This window comes from Balaenoptera borealis (assembly GCF_965194805.1).
Source record: "Balaenoptera borealis genome assembly, chromosome: 11".
Classification (NCBI taxonomy): domain Eukaryota; kingdom Metazoa; phylum Chordata; class Mammalia; order Artiodactyla; family Balaenopteridae; genus Balaenoptera; species Balaenoptera borealis.
Genome location: NC_138868.1, coordinates 108,544,667 through 108,569,267, shown reverse-complemented (window position 1 = coordinate 108,569,267; position 24,601 = coordinate 108,544,667). Strand labels below are relative to the sequence as shown.

Genomic DNA, 24,601 nt, shown 5'->3' with positions numbered 1-24,601 from the left:
ATATCTTTTCTACAGTAAATACTTGATAACTATTTCTGTGATTATTTTAAGGTGTATTACACTGTTTTCTTCATCATAAATGTCCATTTTTATATCTATCTTATCTTCACATATTCCTAGTAGAGCATCGATGTAGGTAACTAGACAGCTAACAAATCACTGGAGCCCATCTCCACCCTAGTGGCTTCCCTACATTCCCTTACCAGCTTGACGTTCTATGGCATACGCTGCCTAAACTGTTGTGGCTTTTTCTAATATTTATTCCCTGGGCTTTGAGGAGTTTAGAAATCCATGAACACTGCTTACCGACGTTTGCAAAGACCAGCAGCACCCAGAGGACCTAGGCTCTCTGTTCTTGGAAATGCCTTGGAGCGACTTGAGCCCCTGAGACATCACAGCTGCTTCCGTAGGCTGCTTCTTTCCCTGGCCATGTCTGCTGTTAAAAAGCACCATCTTGCAGAACCACCTGCCCTTGTCAGCACTCTCAGAGTTGGGCAATTTCTGGAGCTGATAACAATTGTGGTGCCCTGCACATGTAGTGTGGCCTTCTGCCCTTCCTCAGAAATGGGCTACTAAAGTCAGAGAGGGACTTTCCACCAGTGGTGGTCCCTTCACCTCAGTTCTGAGGCTGAGAAAACAGCTGGGAACAGATTTTGTCCTGGAAAGAGATCTCTGTAAGGGAAGAAAGACAAGATTCCTGGACAATTAGCTCCCACTGAGTAGAGTCTAATTTGGTAAAAGAGGCATGTCAGATCTCATTATCCTTCTACACACCCACCCCCCAAGGCCAAAAGCACAAGAGTTCCTTCAGGTCAACTCCCTCATCCGAACTGATCTTTCCAGTCTAACATGGTGGAAAGCACTTGGTATTTAGAAATGGAAGGTACACACTTGGGTCTGTTTCTCACAATTCTAGCTGAGCGACTTTAGAGAAGCACCATAAACCAGTGAGTATATGCGTGGGTCTCTGGACCCAGTCAGCCTGACTCCACCACTTACCAGCTGTGTGACCTTGGCCACATTACTTAGATTCTCTATGTCTGCTTCTCAGCTTGTTGTGTGGACCAAATCTACATGGATAAATCAGAGTTTCTGTCTATATCCACGTAATTTCCTGTTATTGCATCACACAAAATGGAGTAATTCAGTTGTCACCAAATGAAGAGGTAATGTTTGATAATACACTTTCTGGTAGACAAGAAATTGATTTGGAAAGAAGAGAGGAGGGTCTTGGGGGAACTTCAAAGGAATAGGCAATTCCCCTCCCAAGTGGTTGAAATGGAGACCCCAAAAAGAGCAGAAAACAACAAAAGAGAGCATCCCAGGAGCTGTGAGATAATAGCAAATGGTCTAACATATGTGCAATTGGAGTTCCAGAAGTTAAAGGGAGAGAACAGGACAGAAGAGGTATTTGAAGAACTAATAGCTAAGAATTTTCCAAAATTAACGAAAGATAACAAACCACAGATCCAAGAAGCTCAAAGAATCACAAACAGGATTAAAACACATACATACACACACTCACAAACAGACATATCATAGTTAACCTGCTTTAAACCAAAGATAAAAAGAAAATTTTGAAGGCAGCCAGAGAAAAAGGATACATTACCTGTAAAGAAATAAAGATAAGAATTATCACAGACTTCTAGTCAGAAACCGTGCAGGCTACAAGACAATAGAAAGACACCTTTAAAGCACTAAAAGAAAAAACATCAGTCCAGATTTCTATATTCAGTGAAAACACCTTTCAAAAATGAATTTTAAAAAATATGTTTTCGGACACACAAAAAAAGCTGAGAGAGTTCATTGCCACCAGTCCTACACTAAAAGAAATGTGACAGGAATTTCTTCAGGTAGAAAGAATATGACACCAAATGGAAATTTGGATCTACACAAACAAATGAAGAGTGTTGGAAATAGTAAAAATGAGGATAAATATAAGAATTCTTCCTTATCTTTAATCTTTTTAAGATGCTAAGAAGTTGGACTCTCTGAGTTTAAAACCTACCTCTAACATTACCACCTGTATTTGTGAGCAATTTATATAAATTTTCTGTGCTTCAGTTTTCTTATCTGTAAAATCAGGATAATAATACCTACATTCCTGTGTTGCTGAGAGAATTAACTAAAACAATACATGTAATACACTAAGGATACAGTAACCTTTCTATTCTTTTTATACCACTCCCAAATCAGTAATCATACAAGGGTCATATTCTGGGCCAAAAGCAAACAGAATGAATTAACTCCAACTTCCTTCAAAATCTCCAGAGCACTCCTCATTGGTTTCAAATAAAATCCCTATTTCTCTTCTTTATCCACCATAAAAAGTTGCTCTTCCACACCTTCCCTCATCTGAAGATAAGAGCACATCTACAATTAAATTCCCTGCTGTGTCGGGAGTCCCTTTCTCTAGGGAATGGGTGATTTTAGAATCTCTGAATTGTTATTATCCAATTTATTCATTAAATCGCCCATCATGTGTCAGGCCCTGGGCAAGGAACAACAGGTATAGGAAGAAACAAGACACACCAGGTCCCTGCCCTCATGGAACTTAAGATCTAGCAGAGAAAGCAGGCATTGAACATCCAAGTGCACAAATAAATATATCACTAAACGGGGGTTGAGGAGCATGATTCACTGAAATTCTTCCTAGAGAAAGAACTTACTCTATTTTTAGGAATGTCTTCTTATTTGAGAAAAGGCAGGTTCTTTCGCCTGGAAGTCAGCTGGCACCAAAGCTTCAGGGAACGGGGAGAGTATCTCAGAGACAGTGGGAAAAAAATATTTTCCCCTAAATTAAGAAGATTCTTTGAGAATACATAGAGAAAACTTAATAAAAATGTAAGGACTTCATTGGAACGTGGACCCTTTTATGGGTGTTTGCCTTCATGCACGATTCCTTGCCAACAACTGCTCTTCCTTAGGTGAGTGCTCAGTCTCAGGGACTTAGTAATAAAGAACAAGAACACTCTTCTTCTGGGGGAAACTGAGTCCCAGAGAGGAGAACTAATCCGCCCAAGGTTGCACAGCTATCTAGTGGGAGAATTAAAATTGGAAGAACTCAAGTCTCCTGACCACCATCCAGTGTCGTGCTTCAAGAGATCATACTGCCTCCTTTGGGGAATGAGAATTCTTACTCCCTTGGACTTATTTCAGACACCAAAACCTACTGGCAACTTTCCTTTACTCACAGTTTTTTTTTTTTTGGCTGCGTTGGGTCTTAGTTGCTGCACGTGGGCTTTCTCTAGTTGCAGTGAGCAGGGTCTATTCTTTGTTGCTGGGCATGGGCTTCTCATTGCAGTGGTTCCTCTTGTTGCAGAGCACAGGTTTTAGGCGCACAGGCTTCAGTAGTTGTGGCACATGGGCTCAGTAGTTGTGTCTCACGGGCTGTAGAGTGCAGGCTCGGTAGTTGTGGCACACGGGCTTAGTTGCTCCGCAGCATGTGGGATCTTCCCGGACCAGGGCTCGAACCCATGTCCCTTGCATTGGCAGGCGGATTCTTAACCAATGCGCCACCAGGGAAGTCCCAACACAAGCTTTTTAGTACCAACATATTCAAATTGCATTCTCTACTATTGTAAATAATTTTAAAAAGAGGGATTAAAGATCAGGAAAGGAAAAGGAAGGTAAAATATTACTTTGATATGGCAAAGTGAACACAATCACTAACCTATATTCTCTTCTAAAATGCTAATAAAATGAAGGTAAAATTATGAAATCATAAGGAGACACAGAGAATGAGAGAGACAACAGCAGCGGACAGACATCAACAAAACGTTGGAAGATAGGAAGTGGATGGATGAACAGGAACTGACCTACCAGAGGGGCAAAAAAAAAAAAAGTGAGTGACCGCAGAGGGAGAGATAGCAAGGAGCCCAGTTGGAACACAGAACCTCAGAAAGGCTCAGAAGTTGGTGGATGAGGTTATTTGGAGGTTGAGAAAAGAGAAAGTCTATATTAGGAGGAGTTAGACCCACCCCCGGCCCCTTTCCAACCCTGTAGATACCATATGACTCTCTCCCCAACACCAGAAGCAAGGATTGCAACAGGGAGGTTCTGGACTTGGGGACACCACATGTGGCAGAGGGCAGAGCCAGCGAGCTCTGTGGAAACAGAGGGATGATGTGAAGGTCTACAAACTGAACAGGGAGGCCCCCCACTCTTGTGCCCCCTGACACACCAGAACCCTGCAAGACAGGCCTGTGCCTTTCTAGTCAGGAGACTGGAAGAGTCCTCTCTGAATAAAAGAAAAAGCCTACAATACTGAAGACTGTGGGTCTCTCCTCCTTCCCAGCAAAAGAATGTTACAATGAAACTCCCCCCTCATCAAGCTGAGGCCCCACCCTAGAACTTCCAAAAGCTTTGTAGTGTCTCACTCTTAAATAAGCAAAGACAGCTGAGTTCACTAAACATTTTATGAAAGCCTCTAACATGAGGACAGGAATTAAGCAGAAAAGTTGTATTCACAGAGAGACAGACAGATAGACAATGGAGGGAGCAGGCAACATTTTTTTTTTTTTTTGAATGGGAAAGGCTATATCCCAATGAAACATTTTTTTAAATTTAATTTAATTAATTTATTTTTTTATACAACAGGTTCTTATTAGTTATCTATTTTATACATATCAGTGTATACATGTCAATCCCAATCTCCCAGTTCATCCCACCACCACCACCCCACCCCCACTTCTCCCCTTGGTGTCCATACGTTTGTTCTCTACATCTGTGTCTCTATTTCCAGGCAACACTTTTTTAACAAAACAAGGTATTAACATTCTCAGACAGATGAGAAGATACCACATTCAAGAACAGGATGCTATTGGAAGAAAGTCACATTCAGAGAAGCAGAAAGAGCTCTTGGGGATTCAAAGTGTTAGTGAAAATTAAAAATACAAAAAAGCAATTGGATGGAGAGGAAGTTAAAGTTCAGGAAATTTCCCAGAACCAAAAGTAAAGAATGGAAGCTAGGAGAGGAAAAGTGAGAAATTAGAGGACAAATCCAGAGAGTCCTATATTCAATTTCCAATTGAGGGGAACATATAAGATCTAAGGGAGGAAGTAATTAAAGAAATAATACAAGAAAATTTCCCAAAACCAAAGTGAGTTTCTAGACTGAAGGAGTCCACCAAGTATGAAAAAAAATCCATGTAAGACATATCATTGTGAAATTTCAGAAAGGGCCAGATAATGAGAAGACCCTAAAAACCTCTAGAAAGAGAAAAAAAAAAGTAACACATATACTGGAGAGAAAAAATTAGTATATAAAGAATCAGGAATCAGAATTGCTTTGGACTTTCCAAGAGCAACAATAGAAAGCTAAAATACAATGGAACAATGCCTTCCAAAGTATGTGCAGAAATCGTTCCCAACCCAGAATTCTAAAGCCAGTCAAACTCAGTCAAGTGTGAGAGTAGAATAAAGATGTTTTCAAAATTTTACCTCCCATGTACTCTTTATCGCCCATGTACCCTTCTCAAGAAGCCACTGCTTCACCAACCATAGTGGAGGAAGGAGAAAATAAAGCAAGAAAGAAGATGCAATATTCAGGGAATAGGGGGTCTAAGTCAGAAGAGAGCGGGACGGTGGGGACGGAGGAAGGAGGACCCAGGGACTGCCAGACAGCAGGCCTGGAGAGGAGTCAGTGCAGATCCCAGCAGGAGGAGGCGGGGCAGGCACAGGAAGGGGCCTGAGAGGGGCGGGGAGACCAATGATCTGCCTGGTGCTTCTGACCCTGTGGAGAGAGCTTTTACAATGCTCTAAGAGTTGGAGGCCTAAGTTTGATAGATTCATAGAAATTTTAGTGAAGAAAAATGACTCCATAAAAAAAGTTTTATAAAAGAAAGTAATGTAATTGTTACAGTTTGTGGCTCAATTATTAATATTTATATAACCATAATCCTGTAAAAGTGTAGTACTGGTTTAACCAAAATTGTGAATTATGGAATATAGGAAGGAAAACTATGTATGTGTTGCAGGGGCAGACTGTGATAAAACTAAAATTCTCATCTACTATGGTAAGAGGCCAACATGTGATGTCTTAAATGAAAACACAACAACAATAAATAATAGCACATTACTCGGAAACATGACTATCAATACCTAATGAAAAAGCTGAGAGTTGCAAACGACGCAACTTATATATAAATGAGAGAAGGTGGGGCTTGAAACACTTTATCATCCCTGTCACACTGTTTGACTCTATGCAGGCATCACTTTGGATACATTTTTTTAAATTAATTAAATAATTTTAATTTTTGGCTGCATCGGGTCTTCATTGCTGCGTGTGGGCTTTCTCTAGTAGCGGCAAGTGGAGGCTACTCTTCGTTGCCGTGCACGGGCTTCTCATTGCAGTGTCTTTTCTTGTTGCAGAGCACAGGTTCTAGGTGCACGGGCTTCAGTAGTTGTGGCACGCAGGCTCAGTAGTTGTGGTGCACGGGCTTAGTTGCCCCGCGGCATGTGGGATCTTCCCGGACCAGGGATCGAACCCGTGTCCCCTGCGTTAGTAGGCGGATTCTTAACCACTGAGCTACCAGGGAAGTCCCTGGATACATTTTTAAATAGTTCAAGAACAGAAGGGAAACGATGTGTAATGAGAGTAGATTTCATACACTGAAGCCCAGGGGATAAGGAAGTGGAGGGGACCTTAGAATTCCCTAGCCAGTGGAGCTTGGAGTGAAACTGGAGCAGAGGTGGGTGTGATGGGCAAGCAACAGGGTGGGCTTTGGCACCAAGCGAATAGAGAGCAGAGTGAAGACAAAAAAAAGTCCCAGACACTTGGGAGGAAGTGTAAGAAAACCTGCCCCCAAATGATGTGCAGCTCAGTACAGGTGCCTCAAAGCTCTTTCCCCCAAAGCACCCCAGCCTCCCCGCACCCCTGGGACCTGGCTAGAGGAACCAGGTGCCGTCAGGATAATTTAAGTTGTGTGGAAGCTCTACCCTTATTTTAGAGAATGGGAAATTTTTTGTAAAGTGCTTTCATAGGTTTACCCTGACTTAGGTCTCCAACTGCATCTTCCCTTAAGATTTAAAGTTTCTCCACTGCAAATTCACTCACAAAGGGGTTTTCCAAAACATGTTGTTCCTCACACTTTCGTTCTGTGCTCGTGTTCCTACCGCTGGCATTCCTTCTTCTCCTCTGCCTCCACCTCCATCTGGCCAACTGGGCCTCGCTGTTACGACTTCTCAGACATCATCTTCCTCCAGGAAGCCTTCCTGGACTTCTTCATGGTGTTCTGCTCCCTAACCAAGGTGGATAAGACGGTTTTCCTCTGCGTTCCCAGAGTGTGTTGTGTATAGTCCTACCTTTACACTTAGCCCATGGGAGTGGAATTATCCACTGGCCATCTGCCATCACTGTACCATCTCCCCAACAGAACTGTGCATTTCTGAGCTTAGGAGCCTTATTTGATTATCTCTGTATCCCTACCAGCACCAGCAGCAAATGGACTAGCCCAGAAGGCAGCAATCACAGGAGGTAGTTGGTTAAGACCTGAAGGATGAAACTTGCCCCCTAAATACAGAGTGAATCAGAAAAGGGGCTTCTTGAGGCAAAGGGCTTGGCAAGCAGAGGCCTGGCGAGGTTGACCAGCCACCTGGCGCCCCTGCACAGGTATGAGCTGCACAACTTTGCACAATGTCAGTGCTCGCCAGCTGTGTGACCTTGGGTACAGACTCTCAAGCTTCTCATCGGTGAAGTGAGAACAGTAAGCCCCACTTGGTTAGGTGGTTTGGAAGCTATCGGGAGTCCTGTGCGAAAAACGCTTGGCTAGGTGCCTGGCACAGAGTAAGAGCCCACAACTGGTAGAAGTTATTGGGATTATTGTTTATAAGAAAATGTCAGGGGGCGCTGGAGGCTTTTAAGCTATATGATGACATTTTTTGCGATTGACAAAGGTTGCTGGGCAACCAGCAGGGTGGATGAATTGAATGAGAAGAAAAGTAGAGGCAGAGAAAGGAACTGGGAGGCTTTCACCAATGGCTCGAAGACAAGTTAGAGGGCCCGAGTCAAAGCAGAGCAGAAACAAGGGCTACAGCCACACAAAAACATGTTTGCTGAACATCCTCTGGCCTCTCTCCTGCTCTGCAAACCTGCCTACCTGCAGAGCCTCACAAAGAAATCGTCAGGAACCTGTGCAGAAAGGTCCGTTCCGAGGACGGTGCGAAAGCAATTCAGCATGTTAACAGTGCGTTAAAATAGCAGAGCTGGTGGGAGGAGAGGAAAAACACTGTAACCTTCCCCAGGGGACCCAGAAGGCCCTAACACGCATCCATAATCCCCCGGAAACTTCTGCAATCCAAACGTCCAAACGAGAAGGTTTAAATGAGAATGAAACCCCATACGATGCACACGTGCTCACACACATGCGTATGTGTTTTTGAGGCGGGTGCCAGACTCGGAGAGCCCGGGCCAGCTGAGGAATGTCTTCCAGACCCGGAGAACCAGAGCTCCCATCCGCTGGAGCGCAGGCGGGGAGCAGGGAGTGGAGCGGTAGAGGAGGGGCCCTGGGCCTGATGGCCTCTCTCTAGATATTAAGCTCAGGAGCTCATTCCAGATTGGAAACACATGCGCTGCGAGGCAAGGCAGGAACCAGAAATCAACAACACATAAAAATATTTCCTTCCAAGACACTTTCCCTCCACGATCTCGCCCCTCCTCCCCAGGCTTTACTTCCCATCTTTATGGGCAATGGGGCTTGCTGGGGAGGTACAGGCTCTTGTGCCCCATAAATAATAATATGAGGAGAGGCTTTACATATGGTTTGCGTCTCTATTTCTGAGTCATTCAGAATGCACCTGAAGTTGTAACAGCCAAGGGAGAGATTTCCAATGGCACATAAAGCCTGCTTTGAGAAACGTGTCAAAAGGGCTTCTCTGTTTTACCTCGGTGTTTTGTTTTGCTTTTTCCTATTAGAGCCATATGGTGGTGGCACCATCGCCACACCTGTAGTTAGAACTTGGAGGGAAATTCACCTCCAAAAGCATGTCCCAGAGCAAAAGTGTCTTTTGATCAAGGACTTTCTACCCAGGGCCCACAGATGGTGCCAAGGGATTCCTGAGCATCCCCACTCTCCAAAATGTTGTGTTGTGACGGTTTGCCTCTGTGTGCACACATGGATTTTTCTAAGGAGAAAGCCCACAGACTGTTGTCAAATTCTCAACAGGATCCATTACCAAAAGTGCTTAGAAATTAGTGACTTAGCTGTTACCCAGCCCAGTGACCCCCATTCTCATCTGAAGTTTGAATCCTCTCCTTATAGTTTCATTCATGCAATAATCCAATTTATGCTTGAACACCTCCAGTGATGAACACCTGACCAAGCAGCCTAATAATTGAGAACAGAGGCTTTGGAGCTGGGGCTCCAAAGCAGGTGTTCAGAGCCTGGTGCTGTCCCTTTCTAACTTTGTGACTTTGGGTCAGTAGTTCAGCCTAGCTCATCTTCACTTTTATCATCTATATATGTATATGGATCGTAACAGGTCTTGGGTATTTTTGAGATTAAATGAAACAATGCATGCAAAATTTGTAGCGCAGCACATGGGAACGTAGTACGTGGACAGAAAGTGTCATTGCTGTAGCTATCGTCCTCATCTCTTTTTTTTAATATGATTTTTTTATTTGCTGTTTTTTAAAATTGAAGTATAGTTGATTTACAATGTTGTGTTAATTTCTGCTGTACAGCAAAGTGACTCAGTTATACATATATATATTCTTTTTCATTATGGTTTATCCCAGGATATTGAATATAGTTCGCTGTGTTATACATTAGGACCTTGTTGTTTATCCATTCTCTATATAACAGTTTGCATCTGCTAATCCCAAACTATCATCCTTATCTTTATCATCATTGCTATTAGTATAGAGACAACTCATTACCATTCTGAAAGAAATGGTAATCCTTTCTGGTTTTCTTCCTTAACAAAATTCTTCTTCCTTATGTTGAACCAAAATCTGCTTCCCTGCAGCTTCTGGTCATTGGCATTCCTTGACACTTGGCCACACAGAGCAAGAGATAGACCTCAAATGCAGGCTGTCCCGTCGTTCAAAGTAGAATCCCAGGAAAACTTGCCTTCTATAATAAGGCATTATAGTAGGACTCACTCAATAAAAAAAGGGAAATTAAAGTGAGAGAGCTTTAGACTCAAGATAACAAAGTGGTTTTTTTTTCAATTTGTTTCATGAAGACATTTCGACAATAAAGCCTTAAGTGGATAGTTTTAAAACTTAAAACACCACTGAGCAAATCCAGTGTCTGGTTACACTTTCCTTTTACCCAAAAGATTTTGCCTGCTCTTCCTATGACTACTGAATGACCACCAGCACTGGCATTAACAGTGTTTCTTACAAATGCTTCTAACCCCTTATCTCCCTCTGTTACGATAAACGAAGGCACTCAAGCGAAGTCAGCATGTTACACACTACAGCTGATGGCCCCCCAGAGCAGAGCTAATTCCTGATCCTGACGCAATGATATTCCCGATTCTCTCATCTCCAGACAGATAATGGCTGTCCTGTTCTCCTTTGAGCTTTCAGCACTTACCACAGTGTCTGGCTCCTGTTAGGAACTTAAAAGATATTTGTAAAATGAACGAAGAATGAATGAATGAATGAATAAACTTATAAGCAGTAGTGGCTTGTGCAAAGTAAATCACGTTCCTTTATTAACCCATTATGTCATATCCAATTTGAGTTATAAAAATTTGTGTTTTTATAGCTTTTATACTTAAAGTGCAATTGAGGACAGATTTTATATTTTCTCACTCCTGAAATCATTTCTTTTATTGGATAAACACACATATCTTCAAATCACTGCATATATTGTGTGCTTTTATATCCTTTCCGCCATCCTCATCCTTGCCTCGCAGACACTGAAGACTGATTACTCATAGGCCCTAGAGATTTCAGCATCTTAGCTTGGAACCTCGCCCAGCTATCCAGTGTTTGCCCACTGCCCTTCTCCTTGGCTTCATCATGACCTCTTGGGAGCTGGAGGTTTAAAGGAGAAGATAATATTGAAGAGACATGTTAGACCACTGAGCTCAGTTCTTCCTTATATTTTAGGGATCTTTAAGATTAGGTACATGGGGCTGTGTAGTAGCAGAAGTGAATCTTGTATGTGTCACCAAATCATGTGATTCAGAGGGAAGATCTTGTTCTCTAATCAGGGTGATTATCTAAGAGAGTAGATAAAGTCTACTGCCTTGTCTGCTGCCACCCTCACTCGGGCCAGGTAGTTGGCGAAGCCCCAGAAACCAGTCACTTAAAAACAGCCTCCTTTTAGTACCGACTATGTGTGAGGGAACAGATTGGGCCAAAAGTGGCTCTGCCTTCAACGAGCTAAAGAGAAAAAAAATACTGAGACAATTTGAAAACAATACAGTGACACAAATAGACAATTGGCAGAAGAAATTTGCACACACAGAAATCTATTTAAAAGTTCAGCCTCGATGGCAAGCAAAGACATAAAGACGTTAAAAAAAATTAAAACTTCAGTGAGATGCCATTTTTTTTAATAATTAAAATCTGTCAAGATTGAAAAGAGAGAAGAGTGCCAGAGCTTGTGGACACGCAGAGCCGGCATCCCCGCACGGCTGGTGGAAGGGAAGTAGATCAGGAGAGCCTTTCCAGAATGCAATTTGGCAGTCAATTGCAGAAACTTTAATAAGTACACCCTGGGACACAGCACTCCCACTTGTAGAAATAATATCCTTAGGAAATTATCAGAGACACACACAGAGATATATGTGCAAAAATATTCCTTGCAGCATAATTCATAATAAAAAGTAGGATACTTAAATACTGATGTTAGGAAATTTATTAAACTGCAATATATCCATATGATTGAATACTATGCCTAAAGTACTTCAGTGTCATAAATAAATTTTAACCACAAAAATGCTTGCAGTTTATTAAGTGCAAAAATGAAAGAAAAAGAAGCATTCACAGCAGATGGCTCGACAATACACAACCCTTCCGAGACGGTTAACTCCTAGCTTCTCTTAGATCTTAACTCATTCGTTTTCATCTCCTGAGTAGTCAGTGTCTCTATCTTATGCCCTCAAGGTTCCATGTGCCTCTCCTTCATCCTCTTCAACTATGTAAACAGAACCAGACTTTGTGTTCATTTGTGTGACTCTTTGATTAATGTCTGACTCTCCAACTAGACTGTAGCTGAATGAGGGTAGGGCCTGTGCTCAGAGCATGTTTAAGTGCTCAATATATTTTGAAAGAAAGATGTATGATACCACTATTCTATAAAAATCCATACGCCCCTACACACACAGAAAGGGGACTGGAGTAGTATCTGCACTATCACTATTTTTTTTTGGCAGAGACTTAGAATCTCTGCTTATTTTGTATATATTTTTTTATTTTTTGGCTGCACCCCACGGCTTGCAGGATCTTAGTTCCCCGACCAGGGATCAAACCTGCACCCTCGGCAGTGAAAGCACAGAGTCCTAACCACCGTCCACTATCACTATTTTTTTTAAATAAATTTATTTATTTATTTTTGGCTGCACTGGGTCTTCGTTGCTGTGCGTGGGCTTTCTCTAGTTGCGGCGAGCGGGGGCTACTCTTCGTTGTGGTGCACGGGCTTCTCATTGTGGTGGCTTCTCTTGTTGCAGAGCATGGGCTCTAGGCACGCGGGCTTCAGTAGTTGTGGCACGTGGGTTCAGTAGTTGTGGCACATGACCTTAGTTGCTCCGCGGCACGTGGGATCTTCCTGGACCAGGGCTCCAACCCGGGTCCCCTGCATTGGCAGGCAGATTCTTAACCACTGCGCCACCGGGAAGCCCCCAACTATCACTGTTTTGATAATGGAGTTTCTAGGACTAGAGGGACTTTGAATGATGTTTTCCTCTAAGCTTTCTGAATTGCGTACATCATGTTACTTTGGTCGTTTTTAAAATAATTATTGTTATAGAAACAAAGTTTGCAAATCAGTGCGGTGAGTGACATCTGTCTACAGACAAAATTTCTTGAGCCCTTGGGAATATCTGCTTCATTGGACACAGGAGGGGTGAGCAGGAGGGGCTGGGAATTGTATTGGGAGTAGCTAGTAGGGAAGAGATTGGGAGGAGAAAGGAGCAAACTTTTGATCGGAGCCGAGAAAGGCAGGGAAGACCAGAGTGGAGGGATCTGAGCTTCATGGGAAGGACACATGTACTGCTGTGCTCACTGCTGGGGGGGGGAAGGAGTCAGGTCCGAAGTGGTGGGAGATGAGATGGGGAGGGAGATGATGGAGAGACTCTAGGTCAGGTTGGAGCCTGTGGTCCAAGAAGTCGCTGGGTTTGGTGATATGCCTGGTTTAGGTTTAAAGAGATCAATCTCATGGCTCTGTGGAGCATGAACTGGTGAGGGAGAGGTCTGGAAACAGCAGGATCAGTGTTGAGGCTGTTTCTGCCATCTGGACAGAAGAGATGAGGGTCTGAAATAAAGCTATGGCTGTTGGGATGAACCAGAAAAAAATCGTTCAAGAACTACTGAGAAAAGAAAAACAGTGAGAATTGATAACTGAATCGGAGGGGGAAGAGTCAAAGATAACATCAGATTTCTATCTTGAGTGACTTTATGGCTGTTGCCCCCAAGTGAGATAGAAAATTCCAGGTGTATTTCAGAGGAGGAAGAAGGGATCCACTTCGGACATGTTGAATTAGAAGCTTAGAAGAGAAGTCTGGGCTGGAAATTTAGACTTGAGAGTCATCCACACATAAGCGATGATGAAAAGCTTGTGGGTGGATAAGATCACCCGGGGAGAGCATTAGCCTATGAAGAGGAGCTGATCAAGCGTGAGCACCCAGTTACAGGGTAGGCAGAAGGAAGGAAGATTTGTGAGGGAAAGAGAAGGTGTGTTTGGACACGTGGCGCAAAAAGAGCCAAGGGAAGAGGGATCTTGAAGAGGAAAGAGTGATGGATGAGCAGATGCTGCAGAGTTCCAGTAAATTAGGACTGAAAGAGCCCAGAAAAGAGTTGCGAGAAGGTGAGCAGTGACCAAGGAAGAGCAATTGCAGTCGAACGTACACAAAAGCCAGACTGCGAGAGGTTTGAGAAAACGAATGGATTATGCAGAATGAGCCTGTGAACATAGATCACTTTCCCCAAAAGCTAGTAAAAAGAGAGGGTCGCTGGGAGGACAGAGTGAAGAAGGGGGAGAGATTTGAAGTCAAAAGGCGGGGGCGTTGAAAATAAAGGAGAAAGAAATGACAGAGGACAAAGTCCCAAAGGAGTCAGGAGGGAACAAGGCAAGGACACAGCCCATGGGTTAGCCTGAGCGGAAGAAGGGATGCCTCACCTCCGTGCCCTACACCGCTGTGATCAGTGTGGGAGATTTATTTGTATCGCAATCGCTTATCCGCACTGTAATCGCCAATATCTGCCCGGCATAATGCTGAGTGAGAAGGTTTGGAAGGGTGGCCGAGAGCTGCTTACAGCTTCCTGTAAATAAGAGGTGAGAGACGGAGCACAGTGACAAGCCGGTGCAAAAGAAGGGTGGCGTGTTTCCTGGAACATGCTAGAGCTTTTCAAGACCATGTAAGAGAGCTCAGTAGGGGCAGTAAACATTGCAACAGCAACCTGGTGCTGAAGAAAGACAATGAAAAGCATGATAACTGGGGATTCCTTTGTACACACTGAAGCTTTGTTTGCCTCATGTAGTCATTTCCCTTAGTTGTTTGCTGGCGTTATACTTTTTTTTTTTTTGAGTCTCTTAATTTAAAGGTGTGCCAAGAACACAGAAAGGTTGAAAAAGCACTGCCTTGTCCTCCAAGGCTGAAGGAAAGGAAAGGAAGACAGGTATGGGTACAGGTGAGTTTATAGACTATTGAGGACTTTTTCTAAACTCTGATGGGGAGAGCTGAATAATTCAGCTCCTTGACAAACCTAACGTTTCCATGTAAATCCCCTAAATATAAAGGTTATTTCAATGATAACAAGGACAGGGACCTCTTAACCATTCATGCATGAACCCTCACCATTATGCCTCAACCCAAGTTCATAATGACTTGCCCAGATGAAACATAGTTTTTTACCTTCTTTTAATTCCTAGTATGCATATAGTCTATACAAAACAGCTCAGTTCTTAAAATATATTCTGTTTTCAACAGACATTTATCAAGTACTTCCTGTTTTCCAGCATTTGACTTTGGTTGGGGGTAGGTGTAAGAAACAGAGAAATGAAAGGCATTTCTGCATTTTTAAGGAAAACTTCTACGAAGTTATTGTGCCATTGCAATCATTTATACAATGATCCTTGCAACAAAAGTATTGATTCTAGAAAAAGTTTATCTCTTATTCATTAAATCGTCAGTTCTTTATTAAAAATGCTAAGATGTAGGCTCAACTCCAACACTGTAGTCTAAACCCTAGTGTCTTCCAGCTCCATGACCACTCTCTTTCCCTACCACACGTTACCTGCCTCCTTTATTATTTAGGAATAATATCTAAACAAATGTATTTTTTAATTTCCGTTAAATTATGGCGCTCTTAAGCTGTCCACTTATAGAATCAATCATATCTACTGGAACAAAGAAGCTGTTACTCAGCAATGAGTATAAAAGATGACTTTCTTGGGTTCTCACAGCTGGACAATAGACTTTGTTGAAAGAGAAAGGAAACTCTTCAATTCTGAAAGCTCCCTTTAAGTATCCGGAGCTACCTGTGGTCAGCTCAGATCATAGAGGTTTACAGAGAGTCTTAGCATGGAGAGCCAGAGGCATCTAAACAGTCTACCCCTCGGGCTAATTCCCTTAGAAATCCAGTGCCTCCTGACATCTGGACCTCAGGGCGGGGCCATCAAATGGACACCGCAGGATGGGCCCCACTTCCCACTGTAATTCTAGGATGTGACTGACTCACTGCGCGCCCCAAGACAACACGGGACGCTCACAACAGAGTTGAAATGCAGCATGACGTGTTTGTTTAGAATAAGACGAGATGTTCTCTATCCTTTCCTTACCCCAGGATTCTCCATACCTATGCTTGCTGGTGCAGGAGAGCCTCAGAATTTCTAGTGAGCTCCCAGTGAAGAATGTGTAACTTAGCTGCTCTCAAAGGCTTCTCTTATCGAGGCTCTTCTCTGCCTCAAGTATCCTGAATTATTTCTCATTGGTCATGGTTTTCTCAACAATTAACCATCCCACTCCCTTTGACTGCAGTCCTCTGGTTGTCAGGGTCCCTCTTCATGCAGAATTAATCTGATTTTTTGGGTGGACCTAAACCACGTGACCAGCACCACAGACAATGGTGTACCATCTCCCCTGCTCTGGATATGAATCCTGCTTTTAATGCCACCTAAGAATCCACCCTCTTTGATTCATTATTTCACAATGTGGTCTTATCTTAAGAGCAGTCAACCAAGCTTTTTCAAACCAGTTCTGTACCACCTTGTATTTATATAATTTATTTTTAACCTTAAGTGAGGCCTGGACATTTTACCCAGTTGAATTTCATCTTACTGATTTTGGCCCATAATGTCAGTCTTTTGAGATTATTCTGAAATGCCGCCCAGTTCTGGTCATCTCTTGTTCAACATTTTTATCAGCCAATTATATGAAGACATAAAAGATATACATATCAAGCTTGTGGGTAACACAGGAAGTCCTGTATCCCTGGAGACCTCCCTTTGGAATGGCTCTGAAGCATTAATCAGCACATAAAAGAACAAGACATCGCCTCCCTTACAAAAACATAACACAAAGCTTGCCAAGCTTTTTAGAGAAAAGCTCCAGAAATGTGTCTGGCTGAGGATGCAGGCTTCCCTAACTCTTTAGTTCAGAGCTCAGGGGATCAAGTCAGACAGGCCTGTATTGGGGTCCCAGCTGTGGGAGAGTTACTCTGTTTTTCTAAGGCTCAATTTTCTTATTTGAAAATGGAGGTCATGAAAGCAAGCACCTAATCATTTAGCTATGACTACCTAGTAAACACTGCCTATCCAAGCCATTCTCATATCCCCACACTCAAAACACACTGTGACTCACTCCACCTGGAGAGACCCTTTCCCACACACAGGGAGGTATCTTCACCCACTACAGGTCTAAGTCCAACCGTGCTTCCACCATACAGAAATCAAAATACACCCTCAAGAATCAGCCTACTCACCAGTTACAGGAAGGTCCTTTCTCACGTACTCCTTGGCCAACAGTCAACCATATAATGGTGTTCAACCATTACAAATTCGCTTGCTAATAGTTCTAAATGTTCAGTAAATACTTATTTCCTTTTTCAAGGATTCCTCTCTCACCAGGAGCAAGAGCAGGCAGAGCTAGCGGTGGTGAGAGGGTTCAAATCATAGCTGTGTCAATTACTAGCGCTGTGACCTTGCAGGGATTACTTATTCTGTGCCTGAATTTCTTCATCTGTAAAGTGTGGTTAATAGTAAAATCCACCTCTTAGGCTTGTCATGAGGTTTATGGGTGAACATACATATATAAAGGTCTTAGAATGGAGACTGACATATTTATGTCTTGATACCTCTCTACTCATCTGTTCTCTTAAAATGTAAACCTTCCTTCCTTCTTTATTTTGTGTTGCCACTTTCCAGCCAGCCCCAGAAGTTAGCACCAAGAAGTCTCCCTCACTTAAGTTCTTTCACTTAATTCCCTCTTGACTGATTACTTCCTTATGATTTTCACACACCATTTAAAGTTTAGGGTTACCACCATATTTCTCCTATTTACATACGCCATTGATTATAAAATAAATCATCAATTTTAAGTAGCTTTTCAGAGAGGAAAATTTAAAAATCACGACCACAATAAATATATGCGCTCTGTCTACATCTAATTTCCAAAACCTAAATAAACACATATGTTTTTAAATGACTGTAGTTAATAATAATGTATTGTACATTTCAAAGTTGCTAAGAGAGCAGATCTTAAAAGTTCTCACCACAAGAAAAAAATACAGTAACTGTATGTGGTGATGGCTGTTAACTAGATTTATGGTGGTGATCATTTCACAATATATTCATATATTGAATCAGTATGTTGTGCATCTGAAACTAATATCATGTTATAGGTCAATTACATCTCAATTTTTTAAGTGAATATTAATATGTTGGATTTGTATATATGACAAGTGAGGGGTGGAGGGGATAAGAGAATCCTCTCACATATGGACCACAAAGCTCAGCTGGCCATCTCGCAAAGACCTGGGATATCATTGGTTATAAAGTAGAACCAAGCAAAAGAATATGGATGATTTAGTATGAACAATTGTTTCTGGGAAAATACAAGTTAAAATATATCTACTCATCATATAACATTATTGCTGTCTTTTAAGTGGTGGCAAATGGTTTCTTTTGTGATTTTTGGTGGTAAAATAAACATAACATAAAATTTACCATTTTAATCATTTTTAATGTACAATTCAGGGGATTAAGAATATTCATGATGTCGTGCAACCATCACCACTATTCATTTCCAGAGCTTTCTCATCATCCCAAACAGAAACTACTACTACTCTACTTTCTGTCTCTATGAATTTGCCTGTTCTAAATACTCATGTAAGTGGAATCATACAATACTTGTCCTCTATGTCTAGCTTATTTCACTTAGCACGTTTTCTAGGTTCAACCATGTTGTACCATGTATCAAAATTTCATTCCATTTTAAGGCTGAAAATTCCACTGTGCGTATGTATGACACATTCACTGGTAATGAACATTTGTGTTGTTGTTGCCTTTTGACTACTGTGATAAAGTTTTATTGAAAATTGGTGAACAAGTATCTGTTTGGGTCACTGCTTTCAATAACTTTGGGTACACAGAAGTGGAATTTCTGAATCATGTGGTAATTCTATGTTTAACTTTTTGAGAAACCACAGAATAGTTTTCCACAGCAGCTGCAACATTTTACATTCCCATCAGCAATGCAAAAGGGTTCAAATTTTTCCACATCCTCGACAACACTTATTTTCCTTTTTTGCCTTTTTTACAATAGTCATCCTAAGAAATATGAAGTAGAATTTAATTGTTGGTTTTGGTTTGCATTTTCTTAATGCTTAGTGGTGTGGAGCATCTTTTCAGGTGCTCATTGACCTTTTGTATGTCTTCTTTGGAGAAATATCTATTCAAGCCCTTTGTCCATATTTGAATTGGGTGTTTTGCTGTCATTATTGAGTTGTAGGAGCTCTTTATATATTCTAGATATTATCTCTTATCAAATATACAATTTCCAAATATTTTCTTCCATTCTGTGGTCTGCTTTTGCACTCTCTTGACAGTGTCCCTTGATGCCCCAAAGTTAATTTTTATGAATTCGAATTTATCTCTTTTCCTTTTGTTATCTGTGCTTTTGCTGTCACACCCAAAAAATCATTGTCAAATTCAATGTCCTGAAGTTTTCCCCTGTATTTCATAGCTTCATAGTTTCAGTTCTTATGTTTAGGTCTTTATTCCATTTTGAGTTAATGTTTGTATGTGGTGTTAGGGATGGATCCAACTTCATCTTTTGCCTGTAGATATCTAATTCTCTCAGTACCAGTTGTACTGAGAACTGTCCTTTCCCCATTAAATGTTCCTCCAAATTTGTTCTTTTTTTTCAAGATTGTTTTGGCTACCTGGGGTCTCTTGATAGTCCATATGAATTTTGAGATGAATTTTTCTATCTCTGCAGAACATATTGTTGGGATTTTGATAGGGATTGCCATAAATTTGAAGGTCACTTTGGGTACTATTGTCATCTGAACAATATTACATCTTCCAATTCATGAATACAGGCTGCCTCTTTACCTATTTATATCTTCTTTCATTGTTTTCCGTAATGTTTTTTAATTTTCAAGTTTACAAGTCTTTTGCTTCCTCAATTAAATTTATTCCTATGTATTTTATGTACTTTAGATGTGATTGTAAATGGAATTGTTTTCCTGATTTCCTTTTCAAATTGCTCATTGCTAGTGTATAAAAAGGCAACTGATTTCTGTATCTTGATTTTGTATCCCACTGTTTGTTGAATGTGTTTATTAGCTCTAACAGTTTTTTGTGTGGGGGGAATCTTAGGGTTTTCTATATATAAAAATCATATCACCTGCAAACAGAAATACTTCTATGTCTTCCGTTCTAATTTAGATGCCTTTTGTTTCTTTTTCTTGCCTAATTGCTCTAACTTCCAATACTGTGTTGAGTAGAAGTGATGAAAGCAGGTATTCATGTCTTGTTCCTGATTTTTTTTAAAAATTATCACTTTCACCATTGAGTATACTAGCTGTTGGTTTTTCATAGGTGGCCTTAACACCTTGAGGAAGTTTCCTTCTATTCTTAGTTTATGGAGTATTTTTTTACCATGAAAGGGTATTGAATATTGTCAAATGGTCTTCTGCATCAATTGAGGTGATTATGTGTTTTATTTCTTTATTCTATTACTGTGATATATTACATTGATTAATTACCTTATGTTGAAACAGCCTTGCATTCCAGAAATAAAACTCACTTGGTCATATTGTATAATCCTTTTAATATGCTGCTGAATCTGGTTTGCTAGTATTTTCTTGAGGATTTTTCCAGCAATATTCATGAGGGATATTGGTCTGTAGTTTTCTTTTACTGTATTGTCTCTGTCTGGCTCTGGTATCAAGTTAATACTGGCCTCATAGAAAGAGCTAAAACGTGTGCCCTCCTCTTCAGTTTTTTGGAAGAGTTTGAGGATTGGTGGTCATTCTTCTCTACATGTTTGGTAGAATTTACCAGTGAAGCCATTCTTCGGGCTTTTCTTTGTTCAGAGGTTTTTAATTACTAATTCAATCACCTTACTAGTCGTATTTTATATTTCTTCAAGAATCATTGTTAGTAGATTGTGTTTCTTGGAATTTGTCCATTTCATCTAGATTACCCAACTTGTTGGTGTACGAATGTTCATAGCATTCTCTTAAAATCTTTTTTATTTCTGTAAAGTTAGTAGTAGTAGCCCCCTTTCATTCCTGATTTTAGCTATTTGAGTATCCTCTCTTCTGTTCTTAGTCAGTCTAACTAAAGGTTTGTCAATTTTGTTGACCTTTTCAAAGAAACAACTCTTGGTTTCATTAAATTTCTCTATGGTTTTTCTTGGCTCTATTTTATTTATCTCTGTTCCAATTTTTATCAATTGCTTCCTTCTGTTTGCTTTAGGTTTAGATTGCTCTTTTTCTAGTTTTTTAAGTCATAAAGTTAAGTTATTGATTTGAGATCTTATTTTTTTTAATGGATGCATTTATAGATATAATTTCCCTCTTAGCACTCCCTTTAAAGTATTCCAGAAGTTTTGTATGTTGTGTTTTCGTTTCATTTGTTTCAAGGTGTTTTCTAATTTCCCTGTGATTTCTTCTTTGACCCATTGATGGTTTAAGGCTATGTTGTTTAATTTCTACATGCTTGTGAATTTTCCAATTTTCCTCCTGTTACTCATTTTTAGCTTCAGCCCATTGTGATCAGAAAAGATACTTTGTATGATTTAAGTTTTTCACTTTATTAAGACTTGTTTTGTGACCTAACATATGATCTATCATGGAGAATGTTCCAAGTACACTTGAGAAAATATGTATTCTGCTATTATTGGGTGATGTGTTCTGTATGTGTCTGCTAGGTCTAATTGGCTTACAGTGTTCTTCACATGCTCTATTTCCTTATTGATCTTCTATCTGGTTGTTTTATCCATTATTGAAAGTGGGGGTATTGAAGTCTCTATTATTGTAGAGCTGTCCATTTCTCTCTTCAATTCTGTCAATGTTTGCTTAATATATTGGGGGGATCTGATGTTTGGTGCATGTATGCTTATAATTGTTAGATTTTCCTGATAAATTGATGCTTTTATTAACATACATTGTCTTTGTCTCTTGTAACAGTTTTTGATTTAAAGTATATTCTTTCTGATATTAATGTAGGCACTCCAGCTCTCTGCTGGTGATTCTTCACATGGAATTTTTTTTTTCCATTCTTTCACTTTCAATCTATTTGTGTCTTTAGATGTAAAGTGAGTCTCTTATAGACAGCCTATAGTTAGATCATATGTTTTAATCCATTCTTTCAATCTGTGCCTTTTTGGTTGGGGAGTATAATCCATCTATATTTAAGGTAATTATTGATAAGGAATGACTTACTTCTGACATTTTGCCATTTGTTTTCTTTCCCTCATTTGCTTCATTATTGTTTTCTGTTCTGTTTAGTTGATTTTTTGTAGTGACACATTTTGATCCCTTTCTTGTTTCTTTTTGTGTATATTTCATTGTGGTTACTATTGGGATTACTTATAATATCCTAAAATTGTAATAATCTCATTTGAATTGGTACCAGCTTAACTTCAATGGCATATTAAAACTCTAATCCTATACAGCTCTGCCCTCCACTTCATGTTAGTAACACCACAAATTACATCTGTATACATTGCCCAATAACATAAGTTTATAATTCTTTTTTATACATTTGCTTTACAAATGTTGTAGAAAATTTAAAGTGGAGTTAAAAACCAAAATTGCAATAATACTGGCTTTTATGTTCATCCGTGTATTTAACTTTACAGGAGATTGTTATTTCTTTCTATAGCTTCAAATTGTTGTCTAGTGTCCTTTCATTTCAACCTGAAGAACTCCCTTTAGCAGATCTAGTTATAATAAAACCCCTTAGCTTTTGCTTATCTAGAAACATCGTAATTTATATCTCATTTTTGGAGGACATTTTTGTCAGATACAGAATTCGTAACTGCAATATGTTTTCTTTCAGCAATTTAAATATATCATCCCACTATATCCTGCCTCCAAAGTTTCTGATGAGAAATTGGGTAATAAACCTACAATATTAAGGATCCCTTTTACATGACAAGTTGTTTACCTCTTTCTGCTTTCAAGTTTCTCTCTTCTGAAATTTCAACAATTTTATTAGAATGTGTCTCAGAGTGGGTCGCTGAGTTTATTAGCCTACTTGGAGTTAGTTGAGCTTCTTGCATTCGTAGATTTACGTCTTTCATCAAATTTGACACTTTTCAGCCATTATTTCTTCAAATAATCTTTCTGTTCCTTTCTCTTCTCCTACTGGGACCCCATAATGTTATGTTGACTTGCTTGATAGTTCCCAATCCTTTATGCTTTGTTCACTTTTCTTTGTCCCTATTTCTTTCTGATCCTCAGATTGGATCATTTTAATCATCCTATCTTCTGCATTGGTTCTTCTGCATGCTCAAACCTGCCGTTGAACCCCCTCATGAATTTTTCACTTTTTTTTCCCTTTATTCTTTTAATTTATTAAAGTATAGTTGACTTACAATATTTATATTAGTTTCAGGTGTACAACATAGTGATTCAGTTTTTTTATAGGTTACACATCATACAAAGTTCATATAAGATATTGACTATATTCCCTGTGCTATACATCACATCCCTGTGACTTATTTACTTTATAACTGGCAGTTTGTACCTCTTAATCCTCTTCACCTATTTTGCCGCTCCCCACACCTCTCTCCCCTGTGGTAACCACTAGTTTGTTCTTTGTATCTGTGAGTCTGTTTCTGTTTTACTATATTTGTTCGTTTGTTTTGTTTTTCAGATTCCACATATAAGTGAAATCATATAGTATTTGTCTTTCTCTGTCTGACTTATTTCACTTAACATAATACCCTCTAGGTCTACCCATGTTTTCACAAATAACAAGATTTCATTCTTTTTTATGGCTCATCTATCTTTCCTTTTTATAGCTGATCACACCTTCTTTATCCATTTACCTGTCAATGGGCACTTTGGTTTCTTCAATATCTTGGCTATTGTAAATACTGCTGCTATGAACATTCTGGTGCATATATCTTTTTGAATTAGTGTTTTTGTTTTCTTCAGATAATTACCCAGGAATGGAATTGCTGGATCATGTAGTAGTTCTATTTTTAATTTTTTGAGGAACCTCCATACTGTTTTCCATAGTGGCTGCATCAATTTACATTCCCACCAACAGTGCAAGAGGGTTCCCTTTTCTCCACATCCTCAACAACACTTGTTATTTTTTGTCTTTTTAACAATAGCCATTCTGACAAGTGTGAAATGATATCTCATTTTGGTTTTGATTTGCATTTCCCTGGGAGTGAGCAAGTCTGTGTGTGAGCCTTTAAGAGTGAAGTCTTGATTCCTACAGCCCTCCAGTAAGCCCCACTGTTTTTCAAAACCAGCCAAGGGGGCTTGTCTTCCTAGTGCCAGATCCTGGGGCTGGGGTGCCCAATGTGGGGCTCGAACCCCTACTCCTTAGGGAGGATCCCCGAGCTTGTGATAGCCACCTCCTCTTCTGGTTGCCGACCAGGGGTGTGGGTCCCAACGAGATCACTTCTCTTCCCTTCCTACCAGTCACAGTGTGGGTTTTTCTTTATACCCTTGGTTGTAGAAAAGCTGTTCTGCTAGTCTTAAGGTTGTTCTCAGAGAGAGTTTTTCTATATGTGTTTGTAGTTTTGGTGTATTTGTAGGACGAGATGAGCTTGGGGTCTTCCTAGTCCACCATCTCCCATATGCTTTTTCTTTATCCCCCCCAGTGTATTTTTTATTTAAGCTATGATAGTTTTCAGCTGCAGAACTTCTGTTTAGTTCCTTTATATAATTTCTATCTCTGACTTCCCTGGCGGTGCAGTGGTTAAGAATCTGCCTGCCCATGCAGGGGACCCG

General features: G+C 40.4%; 1 long non-coding RNA gene across 1 annotated transcript in view; it reads right to left on the bottom strand.

The window, feature by feature from the left end:
- Positions 1–239: 239 nt before the first annotated feature.
- LOC309606261 overlaps positions 240–24,601 on the bottom strand; it is a 93,417-nt gene continuing 69,055 nt past the window's right edge. Inside the window, exon 2 of the long non-coding RNA XR_014231741.1 lies at positions 240–24,601. This exon is cut by the window's right edge and continues 25,083 nt beyond it. This is a non-coding gene — a long non-coding RNA (uncharacterized lncRNA).